This window comes from Cydia fagiglandana, chromosome 18 (genome assembly GCF_963556715.1).
Source record: "Cydia fagiglandana chromosome 18, ilCydFagi1.1, whole genome shotgun sequence".
Lineage (NCBI taxonomy): Eukaryota > Metazoa > Arthropoda > Insecta > Lepidoptera > Tortricidae > Cydia > Cydia fagiglandana.
The window spans coordinates 12668314-12684987 of NC_085949.1; positions in this window are offsets into that span (position 1 = coordinate 12668314).

The window sequence follows — 16674 nt, forward strand, 5'->3', positions numbered from 1 at the left end:
CTGGAAGGTTTACCGAATTATCCGTTGGCATGTACACGTTAATCACTAAAAATGGTCGATCACTAGTGACCACCTTGATTGCACACACACGAGGATTTCCGCATATAACCACACTCACATCAGTGAACATCGCGCTCCTCCAGAGTATACCGACACCTCCGTGCGGGCGTCCCCTCACCATGCCCGCCGTAGTGTCGATCGCCGAGGTCCCCGTGGAACAAAAGTTGTAATCTATGGTGTTCAGATATGCGATCTCATCCGGGTATAACCAAGTTTCCTGTAGACCAATAATATCCGACATTTGACATAATTGCTTAATACTGTCAACAGAGCGTTTAACGTTTTTACAGTTAAAACTGGTTATTGTACATTTATTAGGCATATTAAGCATATTAAACATGTTTATTGCTAGCCGTCATCAGAGGTCCCTCCGAGCGATTTTTGTACTTGAAATTCACAAATTTTCGAAATATAATGCCTTTCGGCCATATGTTTTGATCCAAAAACATAGGTAGTTTATTTTCATAAACGAAAAATTTATACGCTTTATGATTTGCTTCCTTATTTTTAATTTCAATTTTTTCCAGAATAACCGTCTCTTTTATTTTCTGACTAATATACGTAGTAATATCGTTTTCATTAGCAGCTTTGTGTATATTCGTGATAAATATAGGAATTTTACGCTCCGCTGCCTTAAAACTACATCCGGTTTCGATTGCTATACCTATTTGCCCTTTATAGCGATTATTCGCTTTGTTTTTACGGTAACTTACGGTCTGCCATCCTTGTTCGTCCTTATTCTCATTCATGTTTACAGTGTTTACTTCTAATTGATTTGTTGTGATATCGTTATCAGTAGGCGCGCGGGCCGTCGGCGGCGGCGGCTCGCTCAGCTGTTCAGCGCTATGAGTCACCTCGCTTACCGTAACGGCCGGCTCGGGCACGGGCAGTGAAATATTTGTCTGCGCGGTAGACTGCCTACCCTCAGTCACATTTAAATAACATTGATTATTATTTGTAATTTTAGCTGGAGGTAAAGATGTAATATCTGATTCAGTATTCATTGTCGAGTTATGGTCATTTGATAACCCGATTGGGCCACTGTCCATACACCATGCTCCTCTTCTGTTATTGACGTTACATAGCGATAATCGCGCCGGTACATTTAATTTTCTCATTTGATTAAATTCGCTCTTTAAATCCTCAAACGTATCTACGGTAACAAAAGTTGATTTCATTGTGTTTACTTCTTCTCTAAGCCGTGACAGGTCCTTGACTATTTTGCTGCAGTCGAGATGATCCAGAGTCAAAGGTGGTAATTTGTCTAGGTCCCGCGCGACAAACACTGGTAGGGCTTCGTCGGTCGTTCTAAAGACGCGAATAATATCTTTAAGATTTCGCTCAATTTTACCATCACCTTTCCGCTGTGTATACTGTTGAGATGGAAGCGCTTCGAATAATAACATCTTCGAAATTTCAACGTCTTTTTCAGAAAAGGATGAGGTACACAAAATTAGTAGCGTATCTTCGTCAATACATGAAATTTTATTTTGTATAAACGCTAACATTTCGTCAATCACTATGTTACACGTATTACACTTAATTGTATTCGACATTTTTTCGACACTACTTGCCGGTTGCGTTAATGCGTGCGTCATTGCTGTGCGCGCGCGCAAGACCAATGAAATTTTTACAAAAGTTTACACACTCGCTTTGTGATAGCATTTTAAAAAAACCGGGCAAGTGCGAGTCGGACTCGCGCACGAAGGGTTCCGTACCATAATGCAAAAAAAAACAAAAAAAGAAGCAAAAAAAAAAAACGGTCACCCATCCAAGTACTGACCTCTCCCGACGTTGCTTAACTTTGGTCAAAAATCACGTTTGTTGTATGGGAGCCCCATTTAAATCTTTATTGTATTCTGTTTTTAGTATTTGTTGTTATAGCGGCAACAGAATACATCATCTGTGAAAATTTCAACTCTCTAGCTATCACGGTTCGTGAGATACAGCCTGGTGACAGACGGACGGACGGACGGACGGACGGACGGACGGACAGCGAAGTCTTAGTAATAGGGTCCCGTTTTACCCTTTGGGTACGGAACCCTAAAAAGCGCTCCGATTACCTATAAAACGCTATCATTAAGCTTCCCGAATCTATGAACTATGTAATTTAACGATACTTTTTAAAGACCGTCTTTAAAGCGCGAAATAAGGTTTTATAAGGGTACGAGGACAATTTGTTTAACTTTTCAGCTAACATTAGCCAAGATGAGTTTTCTCGGTTCTCTTATGAAAGTCGCCGAACCACTTAGCACTACCATAAAAGTTAAATGCCCCATAAATCATAGTAGGCGGCGACAGAGCGGGGCACGCCGTAATGAACTGACTTCTTATTAATAATAAGTTGTTGACGCTCGGAACATCCCTTTAAGCTGGCAGATTATGAGCCCTACCCAATTTGGATCAACTTTCGTCGGCTTTTGATTGATGAAATCAATAACACGGTCTGGTGGTTTAAAAAAGTGATAAGCGGGATAATTTAGAGTAATTATCAAATTAAGTGGGTTAAATTTATTAAATTTTGGGTATGCAATAATTCTCCGACTTCATTCATATGATATTCACGTAGCGGTCGCTTATTACGAGTATTAACTTTATAACTATTGTGTTTTTTTTTTAAATTATTTAATCATAAAACAATTCTTAATAAATTGTGTACCTTACACGACAAGCATTAGTGTTATCTCTTTTGCCATAAGTACCTACATAATATGTGAAATAATTTGATAACCATGATTTTTAAGTGCACCTAACTAAATATTTTTTTCGAATTAAAACTTAACAAAAGTTATCCTCGTTATTATTCGTATTACTAGTCTCCTTACATTAAAATAGTGTTGAAATAGTTTGCTCCCTTCTCTTAAAAGAATCTGTAGATGATAATTAGAGAGAGCTTTAGAAAATATTAATAAGTCAGTAAATTTTACTCACTTCGCTCTCCGGATAGCCTGGAAAGAGTAATAATGACGGGCAAAGTTGAAGGCACGAGACCTCAGGGCCCTCCTCCTGCTAGATGGTGTGCTCAAATTACGGGACCTATGCAATTAAAACTAACCTGGTCTTCAACAGAAGGATATGATGTCACGATCCTCAGTATTGAGGGACCGACTGAAGAAGAAATTTTACTCAGGAGTCTTTTTCCATTATGTCAGCGTTAGTTTATTTTTTCAAAGTCAGCAAAGTTGCTAAGCAGGTGAGGTGTCCTAAATAAACTGTTTAGATCTTTATTAACACCTGCCCTTATTCCACTACTAACTGTATGTGCCACTTGCACTAACCCGGGGTTTACCGGTTAAACCGTTAACCCAGTGTCAAATTGTACTGGTAACTCCAGGTTTAACCTATTAACCCCGGGTTAATAAATGGTGCAAGTCGCCCTAATACACACCTCCACAGAAAATAATAATACAGAGAATACAGCAACTTGATATAGGGGTAAACATCAAGCGGCCTTAAACTGGGCTGTTGGTATCACGTACATCATGACATCTATTTTAGTTTGTAACAGGCGCTCGTATCGTTAAAAACCTTCTTGTATTCACGTAAAAAGCTTTTAGCCATGACCTGCTGAAGAAACAGTCTTAAGGATGACTCACGCTAGACCGGGCCGTGTGCGGGCCGGAGCTCTGGAGCCGCCATTAACAGGCGTTCCCCTCTGTCGAAAATAGGCGGCCAATGGTCAACCACATGTCAACCATATGTATGGACTGACGTTTATCTGACATTTGATGTGCCCCTCCCCCGCAAAAAACGGCAGACTATTTCTGTGCCTCCAGTGTAAAAGGGTTAAACTCAAAAAATGTAATTTTTCAGTATGGCCGAAAAACGTTTCAAACCGTGTTTTCTCTGCATTGTTTCTAAAAAAATTAGGTTTTTGTTTTTAGTTTAGATAGTTTAAGTCATGAATTATAACTTGTCATTTAAATTAACCTGACTTATGTGAAAGTAACGGAAATATTGGCTTTCAAAAACAACTTATATCCCTTTTCACAAAAATAATGAATGTGTGAAAAGGTTTAACTGCACTTTCTCTAGTGTTGCTAAAATCTTTTCGAACTTTTGTGTTGTGTAAAGAAACCATTCTGGGAACTAAATATTGCATTTTTTTTAGATTGATGGTACAAAAAACAAACCAAAGAGAATAATATTAATGTAATTAAAGAGTGACTTAATATATTTAATTACTCTGTTGAAATTGTGAATGGTTACTGAACAGAGTAATGTTGTACTGTTGTACTGTAGTAGTGTTGTACTGACAACAGGGCAGTTGTACTTGTTTGTCTTACTTCCCCATCTTTGTTTTTTTATTTTTTGTTTTTGTTGCACAATTATTTCATAATCAGCCTTTTAGATGTCTTTTCTTCTAAAGGACTTTCTTTTTGATATTTGACTTCCACCGTTTTGCACAACATTGACCAACAAAAAAAAATTATATGGAAAGGAATCTAAGTGAACATTAACCATAATCATTAACTCAATTTAGCGAAACTAGATGGTGAAAAACGGTCAAAGTAAATTATTTATACCCCTTTACACATCATGACGTCTTCAAAAATGTTTGTGAATAATAAAAAAACTTAAGTTTTACCATCATTCACGAACTAGACTCGGTAGTTGAAATAGATCTAAGTGAATTTTGATTTCTTTACACCGAATGTTTCTTGAAATGTAGTTTATTCATTAAGATTAAACTTTACTTTAACTATCGTTCGTAACACGATTCTTAAGTACCAATTTTTTAAACGAGATTATATAAAAATAAATCGTTTTGAACATAATGGTTAAGATTTTTGGCAAACTTAAACCCTTTTGCACAATCGATATCTCAGCAATTAGAAGTCGTAGGGCCGTGGGTGTCAGCACAAAAGATGTAGTTTCATGTAATAAACCTTGTACTGGCAAAATTTGTAATTTGGACAAACTCGAGTTTAACCCTTTTACACTGGAGGCACAGATTTTGTACCGAAAATTTTAGACATGCCGTCTCCATTATATCCTCTAAGGGCCGGAGCTTCCAGCGCTTACTTTTCTATGACATGACAGGCGATCACGTGATCCTTTCCATAGAAAACGATGCGCCGGAAGCCACGTGCAACGGCTCGGACATGGCCCGATCTAACGTGAGTTATCCTTTATGTCATAATGTCATAATCGTCTAGTCCAACTGATACCATACAGGAAAGTAAAGACTGAGGGTGAAATTTAACATCGTTTGATTAATGTATGTCATTTCCACAAAATTATATAATAAGCCGTGATAGCCGTAATGGTTTATTGGGCTTACTCACAGCGCGACGTCATGATAGTGATCAAACTGATCTATTAGATGTCAATCAACACGGCAAGCCTTTCAACTGAATTAGAATTAGATTAGAGGACGTTATTGATGGACGGGCAAACATTTTGATCTATGCGTTTGTCGATTTATTGTTAGGACATGTTAAATTGTAGGCAAGTGAATTTCGAATGTGTTTCAGTCAAGTCATGCAAGTTTAATTTGGCCCTCTTCCCGATTTCCAATAAATAAAATAATAAATAATAAATAAACAAGTTGAAAATTTACATGCAATGTATACAGTATGTAAATTAACGAAAAAACATTTACCCAAGGCCGTTAATGAATGGGTCACACTGAGCAACTTTTACTATAGCACCAACCCCGAAAACGCGAAAAAAAATTTTACTCTCCCATAGAAAGTTTCAATGCTAGACCAGCAAAATGTAGCAGCTATACCCTTGCGTGTTCTGTCGGTGTCAAAACCAATATTTATAACATTTGCCGGATATGGAAATTTGCCAAACAGGACCTGACGAACACTTCTGTACTTATATTCCTAGCTATTATCACAATATGAGAAATCTCGCTAGAATCGACTAATCGGCGCTCGGATGGCCGATTAGTCGGCCGACTAGTCGGCTAGTCGGCCGGATTATAAGTTTTGTCTAAGTTCTGTTCAGATGCTCTTAAAAACAACTGTTTTATCCCTTTCGTCGCGCTATTCGTCATATTATAAATAGTACCGCTGAAAAATAAACGAAATAAAAAAATCCTAAGGCTATTTCATACGACAACCGGACAATTCGATAACAAAGCGACCAAGCGGTCAATAATTAAAACAAAAGTTTTTGTAAGCACCCTAAATAGGGATTTGGGTAAAATTGGTGAAAAGCGTAAGATGGTAAATGTTTGCTGTTTATTTCTTTATGCCCCGTTTTTCTGCCACTTATAAAGTGCAGACTAAATAATCGGCCATTTTTGCCGACTAGTCGCCGACTAATCGCCGCCTACAAATGAGGCCGAATAGTCGGCTTTCCCGACTAGTCGGCGAATAGTCGGTAAATCCCTATATACTAGCTTAAACTTTAGAAGAATTTTTGAAACATTCAAATGTAGTAGAATTGAATTGAAAGTTTTTTATGACTTCGCGGACGAACTGATATATTTTGAAAATAAAGATAAACACTTACCCCCTTATTCATAACCGCGCTACAAACCTCAATTAGCTAATAATCGTTTGTCTTTATCTCTCGTTTTGACTTATGTATTTGTTAAAAAGGGATAAGACATAATTTAACTAAATCAGGCCCGTGAAGTTTTATGAATACGGGGTTTAGCAGGTAGATACATATACATCTCTTAACGAAGCAGATGCTCTAATTGAGACATCTCGCTGAAAAGTTAGCGAGTTAATCCAATCAACACCAGTGAGGAAGTCAGAAGTAAGTTCCAAAATATCATAGGCTAACAAAAACGAGTACTAGGATTTCAAAGCTACATATTATGCCTTGATTCGGCATGTTTTGAGCTGTGAGTAACTAAGTAATATAATAGCTACGAAGGTTCAAACCTTGAGGGCTGAACCTTTGTATTAGCGTGGCTCACTCGCGATTTCGTCGCGTCGCTATAAGTACATGCGGCCCACACCAATTTTGGTGTCTAGCAGTAGTAGTTGTAGCGCACCGCTACGGAACGGACGCCTGCTCGCGCTTGCGCCGCCTTGTGGTCATATTTGTCGTAATAGACACGCTTTGTTAGAGAGTGAACCTTCTGTACCTCGTATCGTACATACTATTATTACATGATATATAGTATATACTTCATGGGTTAAACTCGCGCAGTCGCCTCTTAACCAAGATGTAAAGTTGTAAATAGTTAATTATTCACTTTCATTTAAAATTCCTGACGCTCATGGTCTAAAAAAATTAAACTCGTGATTCAGCCTCCAAAGTTTAGTCTTGAATAGCTTTAGTTTAGAAACTTATTTAAAAAAAGTCTTTATTTGTTCAGAGTTTAGCCTTCAAAGCTAGCCTTTTCACATCACTAGCCCGTGTTCGGTTCACAAGACTGGAGACTGCTCCTTAGCTGAGTGACCTTTGGAGAACTAGAGACGTAATGGCAAGGGATTGTTTAGCGTAAAGGGTACAGTCGCCATCAGATATATCGGAGCGACCAAGGTGCTCACAAATATCTGAACACGCCTCTATTGTCAGGGAGTTAGAGCGCGTGCTCAGATATTGTGAACACCTTGGCCGCTCCGATATAATCTGATGGCGACTGTACGACGCCATACTGCTTTAGTTCAAAAGGAAATGTACATATTGTGAGATTCTGTCTGTAATATACATTTTTGCATATAAAAATACTTCTGTATTTTACATTAACGGTGACATGTTGATAAATAAATAAATAAATTGTTTTTTTTTACGTTTACAATGATTATTTTAAACTTTTTTTTGTTTAGATTAGTTCATATTCATATATAGTATTGTTTACACATTAATTTACTTTAAAAAACAATGCACCTAGGTACTTAATCTTTCTGATTCCATGGGTTGACTGGTAGAGAATGCCTTAAGGCATTAAGTGCGCCATTTAGTAGTGCACCTTCATGTAATGTGCAATAAAAATTTAATAAATAAATAATTTTCTTAGAAATTAGAGGACAAAATTAATTACACATAAAGTGAATTAAAATAATTACATATTCTAGAATTTTTTGCAGTCAAATATAAATCTTTTTAAATCGCAACGTCAAAAGTCATGACCTTGTGTACAGTCATCTGCAATAATATGTTACTCTCCGAAGGCCGCAAAAATATGTGACACGCTCTTACGGCTCTACAAATAAGATCGTGTCAGATATTTTTGCGGCCTTTGTTGTGTAACATATTATTGCAGGCCACTGTACATTTGTTCAAACATTATCGTTTAGAATATTGAAAGCTAATAATAAATGGACAAAGATGTCGACCCATTGCCGGACCTTCTGTCAATGTATCATCTGTCAAATGACCCATCCGTGTAATGGCGCCCTTAATGTTCCACTCCGTTACCAATGTTTCGACTTACCGACCCTATTATGCATGTAAACGGATTATTTTCAAAGGAAAAGCACAAAATGACCTCGTTTAACAGATAAGCCTTGGCACACGAAGCCTCTTAATAAGATTAGGGCATTAACCAGGACACTGTTTTCTTTCGATTTTTCTTCCTTGTTGACTACAAGTCAATACCCTAAAGGAACAGCCTGAAATTGCCTTAATTATAAAAAGAGAAATCCACGCTCGGAAAAGAAAAATCTGTTCGTAAGACGTATATTCAGGTTTTAACGATGATTTAATTCAAGAGAAGACAAGTTGGATAACAAGGGGGAAAAGTTGCTATTTTCGTTTTAGGTCAAATTTAATAATGTGTCTTTTATAATACCGGATCCATTTGTTTGACATAATTATTGAAAGTCATAATGTAATGATTGTCAGATTATCATTAGTCAAAATTCAAAAACCGTTAACTTTTCAGGATTGTCGTAAAGTTATCATATATCCTAAAAACTTACGCGTTTCTAAGACATAAATAAATTATGACACGAAAATGCGGACAAACAATACATTATTACTTAAAACTTTAAGGGAAACAAAAGAGACCCATATAAATACAAAAGCTTCTGAAATAACCATTAGGTATAAATATATTTTAGTGTTATAATTTATTATCGATCAGACCAGAAGCCTGATTTAGATTTTAATTTCATGTTTCCTAATAAAACGGTTATGGATAAGAATGTCACTGCTGACAGGTCACACATCGTACCCATGAGTATTTCATAATACGAAATTATATTATAATTATGGTGTTGTAATATGAAAATAATTATGGATGGGTACTGTGGTAGTAAAAAGTTTTGGAAAGCATTTTACTAAAAAGCTTAGGTACCCGTTTTCATTGTAAGGTGTAAGTCATATATATTCGTGAACAAATGTAGAGAAACGCAAAAAAATGCTTATTTATTATTTTGAAATTGCCTTAGGTGCTGTAATCCAGTAATTAAACCTTTTTTTGCGTTCCTCTAAATTTCTCCATGAGTATACAAATTGTCATTAATTTACTTTGCCTTATTCCACGCTATTCATACTCCTCGTAATGAAACATAACCTAATTTGACACCACAAACACGCATAATTATGAATTTAAATCACGTGTCCATATTTGCGTACCTTACCCACGCAAACAGTGCCCGTGTGCTCTTTAAGTGACTTTTAGAGAGCCGTGTACATTTCAAAAGTCAACATACGTCTGTAGCTCTTTGACGCTCCGCTGCGCCGAAAGAAACCCGTGAAGGCGTTATCTTAATCTGGAGGCGCAGTGAGCCGTCTTTCGTCTATTGTGTCGAGCCTTTCACGCTGACGTATGCAGGGGTCGTAGCGCGAAGGTAATATTTCTGCCCCTTTGAGTGTTCTCTTGACTCTAAGTGACAGCCCACGTTGAACACTCCTTAACGGTTCGCTGCGTTCGCCTGAGTGATTGTTGCGCTGCAAATTGGAGATACTTTTTGCTTGGAAGCGGAATGAAAGACTTAAGCGTCTGTAGGTGGATACAAAACACAAACGGTGCTTTTAAGAAAATTGTTTTAGCTAGTAAGAATTTTTAGTTGGTACAAATGGAAAATGAGTTAATGGCCGTTTAAAATCTATTAGGGCGGGAAGAGTAGGAGGTAAAAAGCATACTGCTTGCTCACGTAGGTAATAGAAAACGACCGTACACATATTCCTAGTTGAACAATATTTGAGTTTTCATGCTTTTTAGTGTAATAAAACCTTTATTGTTCTATTTTACCATACTTATAATAGGTATTATGAATGCGAAATTGTGTCTGTCTGTTACCTACCTCGTCACGCTTAAATTGCTGGAGCGATTTGGACAAATTTTGGTATGGAAATAGTTTCGGCCCCGAAAAAGGACACAGGGTAGTCTTTATCAATCATCATCATCATCATTATTCCATGCAGATGAAGTGGGGGGCAGGAGCTAGTATTTTGTATATTTTTGAGTCAGTTTCTTTCTATAAAGCGCTACATACTCGTTGCTTTACATTTTCTAGGAATTGAACACATGTAAACAGTAAAATTTAGTTATCCGGATTAATCACTATTTCGTATATTTCTCCTAATTCCTGCTGTACATAAATACATTTACAAATATTAATAATTTAATCATGCCGTATCTACACCCTTGCCAAATCTACTCCCGATTCGCACCATTGAACTGATGAGATGGTTAATATGCTCATTCTCTAAATAATATGGTATGATTACGCTGAGCTCTCTATCTATTGTTGATTAGCAGGCTATTTTACTCTAGATAATTAATAATTAAGAACGGAGTTACTGTTAATCTTTGATCTCATTGAGCATTGCAGATTATTTAGCTTACGAAGCGATTAAAGCATAATAACTATTATTGACATAACTGGTGTTTAAATTCAAATTGAATGATTATAAAAATAAAAAATAATTTGGCCAAGTCCGAGATAGCTCGAGGCATTTAGTGTTCCGTACGGCTACCATCAGTTTGGCATTGACATAAACGATATCGTGAACGTAATTTACTTCCTATAGGTATATCTCTTTCGCACTAATATGTCAGTACGAGCGAGATGCATAGAAAGTAAATTACGTTCACGCCCACGGTAGCGTTTATGTCAATGCCAAACTGATGGTAGCCGTACCGCTCGCATCGTTACATTTTACAGAGGTTGTTTGCCTGTTTTTAGGATACCGTATTCAACTACACACACAGAACAATAGTACAAAGTGTCTAAGTGCGAAGGCCGAAGGCCGAGCTTTAGCAAAATGTCATCGCTTTAGCACAGAGCAATAGTACAAGTGTCTAAATGTGAAGGCCAAAGGCCGACCTCCGCGTAGCCCGAAGCGTCCAGGATGTCAGTGCTTTAACACAGAACAATAGTACAAGTGTCTAAATGCGAAAGCCGAAGGCGCCGGAAGCAAAGCCGAAAGCGAAGCGTCCAGGATGTTAGTACTTAAACACAGAACAATAGTATAAGTATCTAAATGCCAAGGCCGAAGGCCGAGCTCCGCGTAGGGCCGAAGGCCCGAAGCGTCCAGGCTGTCAGTTCTGTGTTTAACCACTGACATCTTGCAGGCTTCGGGCCTTCGGCCCTACGCGGAGCTCGGCCTCCGGCCTTCGCATTTAGACACTTGTATTAATTACCTGTGTTTAGAACTGACCTCCTGGATGCTTCGGGCTTTCGGCCCAATGCGACTTCAGCCTTTGGATCTTGCGACTTAGACACTTGTACTTAAAAATACTTGGAAAAGTTACGGGAGGCGCGCGTCTGTCGGACGCTTCGGATCTTCGAATCGCTCCTTCGGCCTTTGCATTTAGTTAGATTCTTGTACTATTGCTTTGTGTTTGAATACCGAAGTCGAGCATCTCGCGAATGCTTGATGTATTATAATAATATAGAGTAAGGCCAAGCGCGCACCACGATTTTTTGTCCTGCGATAATTTTGTCGCAGAAATGCAACGTATGTGTTTATATGTTAGTGCGCGCATATGCGACAAAAAAATCGCAGCGATTTTAAAATTGTGATTTGTCAAATTTTTCCGCGATTTTCGCGACGCGATTGTCGCAAAGTGAATTGCAGCATGCGGAGTTGTATGGCCCCGCGCGCACTATGATAATAAAATCGCACCCCGGCCGGACCTCAGTCGGCATTTCGCTCTCCAAACCCCAACATCTCGGCACCTGCATCTCCAATGGAGTCTCAAAATGAGACGCTAGATGTTGACCATTTAATTATGTAAATAGACGGGGATCACCTTTGTGTTATAAATGCTCAAAGTCATACAGCAATCGCATATTAAAGACACATTTCATGACAAGCGACTGGTACGAAATCCATGTTGAGAATGAACAAATCGTCGACTTTTTCATCGCAGTGCGCGCAGTGAATTTTCTGCGATATATTACAGCGCAATTCTAAAATCGTGTCGCAAAAATTAATATCGTGGTGCGCGCTTGGCCTATAATACCTTAAATGTATACTCCTTCAATTTTAATTTAGAACTGATTATTATTTTTTATTTGATTTTGTTTCTAGTTCTATGTCATATATATAGACTTTAATGTTATTTAGAACTGCTAAAAAACAAGATCGGCTTACTTTAAATATTTCGTCAATTTTACCTTTGTTTCTAAAAACTGTGATATTTAACTGTCAATACTATTAATGTCTTCCAAAATTATTTTCTCGTAACAGGACTGAGGGGCTACCGCGAAAACCGAAATTCGCAATTTGCGGGGATCTTTCTCTTTTAATCCAATGAAGGCGTAATTAGAGTGACAGAGAAAAATGCTCGCAATTTGCGAACTTCTATTTTCGCGGTTATAGCCCTGAATCTTGTTGGTCACCGATCCGTTCAAAAATATACATAAGTACTGAATATAATTAATAGATATTATAATTATACAATAAATACAGAAATGTAATGGTACTTAATGAAAAGGAATATTGCGTATATTGTTTCGACGAATCAGATACCCTCAATAAAATCTATACATGAGGCCAAAGCTGTTCATAAATATTAAATGACTTTATTATCTCTATACGCCTTACTAACTCTATGTGTCCTATTGTGGAAAAAAAAAACACAACGACAGTCAAGAACGGAATTCTTAATTTGAATTTTTCAGATTTTTGAGATGCCTAGTCCATTGGTTGGAAAGCCCGTTCGAAATTGAAACTTATTTGCTAATAAGGTCGTATTTTGTAGATCTCTCTCATACTTATAGTAGGCTATTGAGATAAAATTAAATATCCCACAAAAATTAGCAAGCAGAATTAAACTTTGTGTCAAAGACATAAGTCATAAATTTCAATGCCAAAGTTTTAACTAAGGATGTTTCTCGTCTAATATGAATTGACCAGTCTAAGCATCAGTTAGCTAGCCCTAAGCAACCAAAGGTCAAGCTGCAGTTGAAAAACTAATAAAGATAAAGTTAAGCTGATAATTTTCCCGCCGTCTCCATGCTTCTTTAAGTTGGGTATTGACTGGGCAGCTGCCTGTTAGCTATAGTTTTCGCGAAAATCGCCAGGACAGAGGTGAAAATTTTTGTATGAAAACTTGCAACTTTAAATGCATTTTTTGACGAAACTATTGCAGTCTAAAATGAAGTCAAAATCAGTCCATCGACTCAATTTTTTGCAAGCTTTCTAATGGTACCCCACACGATTCTTACAAATGAAAAAAGTTTCAGCCTACCCCTCTCAACCCCCTAAATTTCCCCCTTTAATAAGAAATAAGCAGTTTTGACTTATTTACAATATGAGTGGTGGTAATTGCTATAACTGTTCCAAATTTTAGGTATCTATGTCAAACGGTCTCTGAGAAAAACGTATTTAACTGATTTGCAAGACCGAAGTGATCCCATAAGTGTTCCGTAAACAAAGTTTTGTACGGAACACTAAAAAACGTTACATCGTTATATATCGTATGTAAGTCTTAATTTGACAAACTCGATATAGATTTATAAACTAGTTTAGTTATTAAAATTCTTTCTAGTCTTACGGCTTTTATTTTTGTACTGTAACTTCAAAGAATAGTGCATTTTAAGTTTTTGTACACACAGTTACACACATTTATGCATACATTTATACATACATTTATGTTCTATAAAATATTTGACCAACCACTATAATGGGATTAACGGGTTAACATTAAACTCGTATTTAGATATTAGTGACCGTATTGTTTGCCCTGATGATGATGATGATATATCTGAGAAATATATAAGAGTGTTTAAAGTATTTACGTAAATAAACCTACTTATATTCTACATACATATAGAAGTCAGAAAAAAACTTGAGGACTATTCTGATTAGAAATAATTATGGCTTGAGCGGTTTCAGGATTTTTATTTTAAAATAGAAATTTAAAAAACGAAATCGAGAAAAGCTTACTTACTCGTCATTTTCAGAGACTTTAATCTGGACCCATCCGTCTCCAAATTAATATTTATTCTTCATCACAATTTTCGAGGCCCGTAACGCGCATTGTAATTAGTAATTAGGAACGTAGACTAATTACTAAGAGCCCTCGACTGCTAAAATAACATAAAGCATTAAGTATCAGCCGTATTCGAACAATGAGATACTTACGTCAAATACTAGATATTGAAACGATATGGATTAGATATGTCAGTGTCAAACAAGTGTCAAAAGTGACGTTTTTGTTTGAAGAAATGTAAATTTTGACACTTGTTTGACACTGACATATCTAATCCATATCGTTTCAATATGTAGTATTTGACGTATCTCATTGTTCGAATACGGCTGTTGGTCACTGCTCGAGTTCTATAAAGTCGGATGTGAACATCCGACCAGAATAATATTTTACAATGACACAATGATATTGATAAAATAATGAATTTAGCATATTTTGTTTAGGATACCAAGCTGCCACGTGTTTAATTTTAATAATGCATAAAGCTTTCGTGCTTACTAACTTTTTTTTGGTTTAAGTAAATATATAACGCTAAAACGGTTATAGGTACTGATCCAGAAAATAAAATTAGTTTTTAAAAAGGTTTCGCACATAGTAATTAATGCATTGGTCTTATACAAAATATCAAAAAATATTATAGGGACATTCTTACACAAATTGACTAAATCCCACGGTAAGCTCAAGAAGGCTTGTGTTGTGGGTACCCAGACAATGATATATATAATATACGAATACTTAAATACATAGAAAATATAGGTAGTGTTAAAAAAATGCCAATTTCGTGAAAAGTTGACTTTGTCACATCCGACCTTATGGAAACTGAGGCGGTATGTTTTTCTTATACCTAACCATACTTGTAAACGTTATTTTAAATGCATATGCATAACCTTTCCTTTACCTTTTATTATACATAGATAAATAAATAAATTAATAAATATTTTAGAACAATTTTACACAGATCGGCCTAGTCCCACATTATGCTCAATACGGCTTGTGTTGTGGGTACTATACACATATATACAAATACTTATATACAAAGAAAACATCCGTAACGCAGGAACAAATATTTGTGATGAACACACAAATAAATGCCCCAGGATTCGTACCCGGGACTACCTGCTTCGTAAGCAGGGTCACCACCGACTAGGCTAGGAGGCGATGGACATATATTATAATCTGATATAATGTAATAAATGCTTGAAGATCTGAGCAAATAAATTACATTTTGAGAATAATGGCCGCTCTCTCGGTTTGGAAGGTATAATGATTACATTGTGACACGACTATTTACTCTTCGCAATGGCAATCTTACGGCAATAATAAAACGAAATACAGTGTCGAAGTTATTGGACCCTCAAGACAACTAAAAATAAACTGTAAAGGTAGCTGAATTTAGCGAAGAAATCGAGACATTATTTCAAAAAATAACTGCGTCTTTTAATTTTAAACATCAGTAGCTTTTCGGAAAAATGTATTGATTCTACCTTTTAGTATTTAGTAACTGAAGACGCCATGGCTCTTACTCGTATTTACTGTAAAAACAGTCTGCCGATTTTTGCGGGGGAGGAACACTTCAAAAGTATGGTTATTTGTACATGATTTGTTAAGTAGGGAACGTACAAATAGCCATGTCAGATAAACGTCATGTCACCATGTCAGATAAAAGTTTACACTATTAGTGTGGAAAATTTAGAAACCGGCCAAGTGCGAGTTGGACTCGTACACGAAGAGTTCTGTACCATTATACAAAAAAGGAGTCTTAGTAATAGGGTCCAGTTTTTACCCTTTGGGTACCGAACCCTAAAAAAGGTACAATTAATTTGGAAACTTTAAAAATTTTGCATATGGCTAAGGGTTGTAAAATCAACCTGTATATTTCTATGGAAAGCAGGGAAAGCTGAATATATGCAGCAAACTCTCCTAATTAAAAGTGGAGTGTAACATTCAAGAACAAAAAAAACGTTTGAATAAAACAATGTTGAGTCACAGTCGCATCTCATTTACCTTTTCAACTTACGGCGACACCCATTTAGGTGGTGGTCCTAATGTTAGCAGGATCAGGTTTAATATAAATTATAAATGAATAAATAATTAATTAATATCATAGGATATTCTTACACAGATTGACTAATGGCGCGATTCGGAAAATGAATTAGAGATTAACTAGATACGATATAGTAAATAAAGATAATTATTGCCGTAAGATAACCTTACTATTTAATATCTAGTGAATCTCTAATTAATTTCACGAATCGCGGCGCCAACCGCCATAAGGTTACCTTTTGCCATGGAACGTCACATATCTTTTT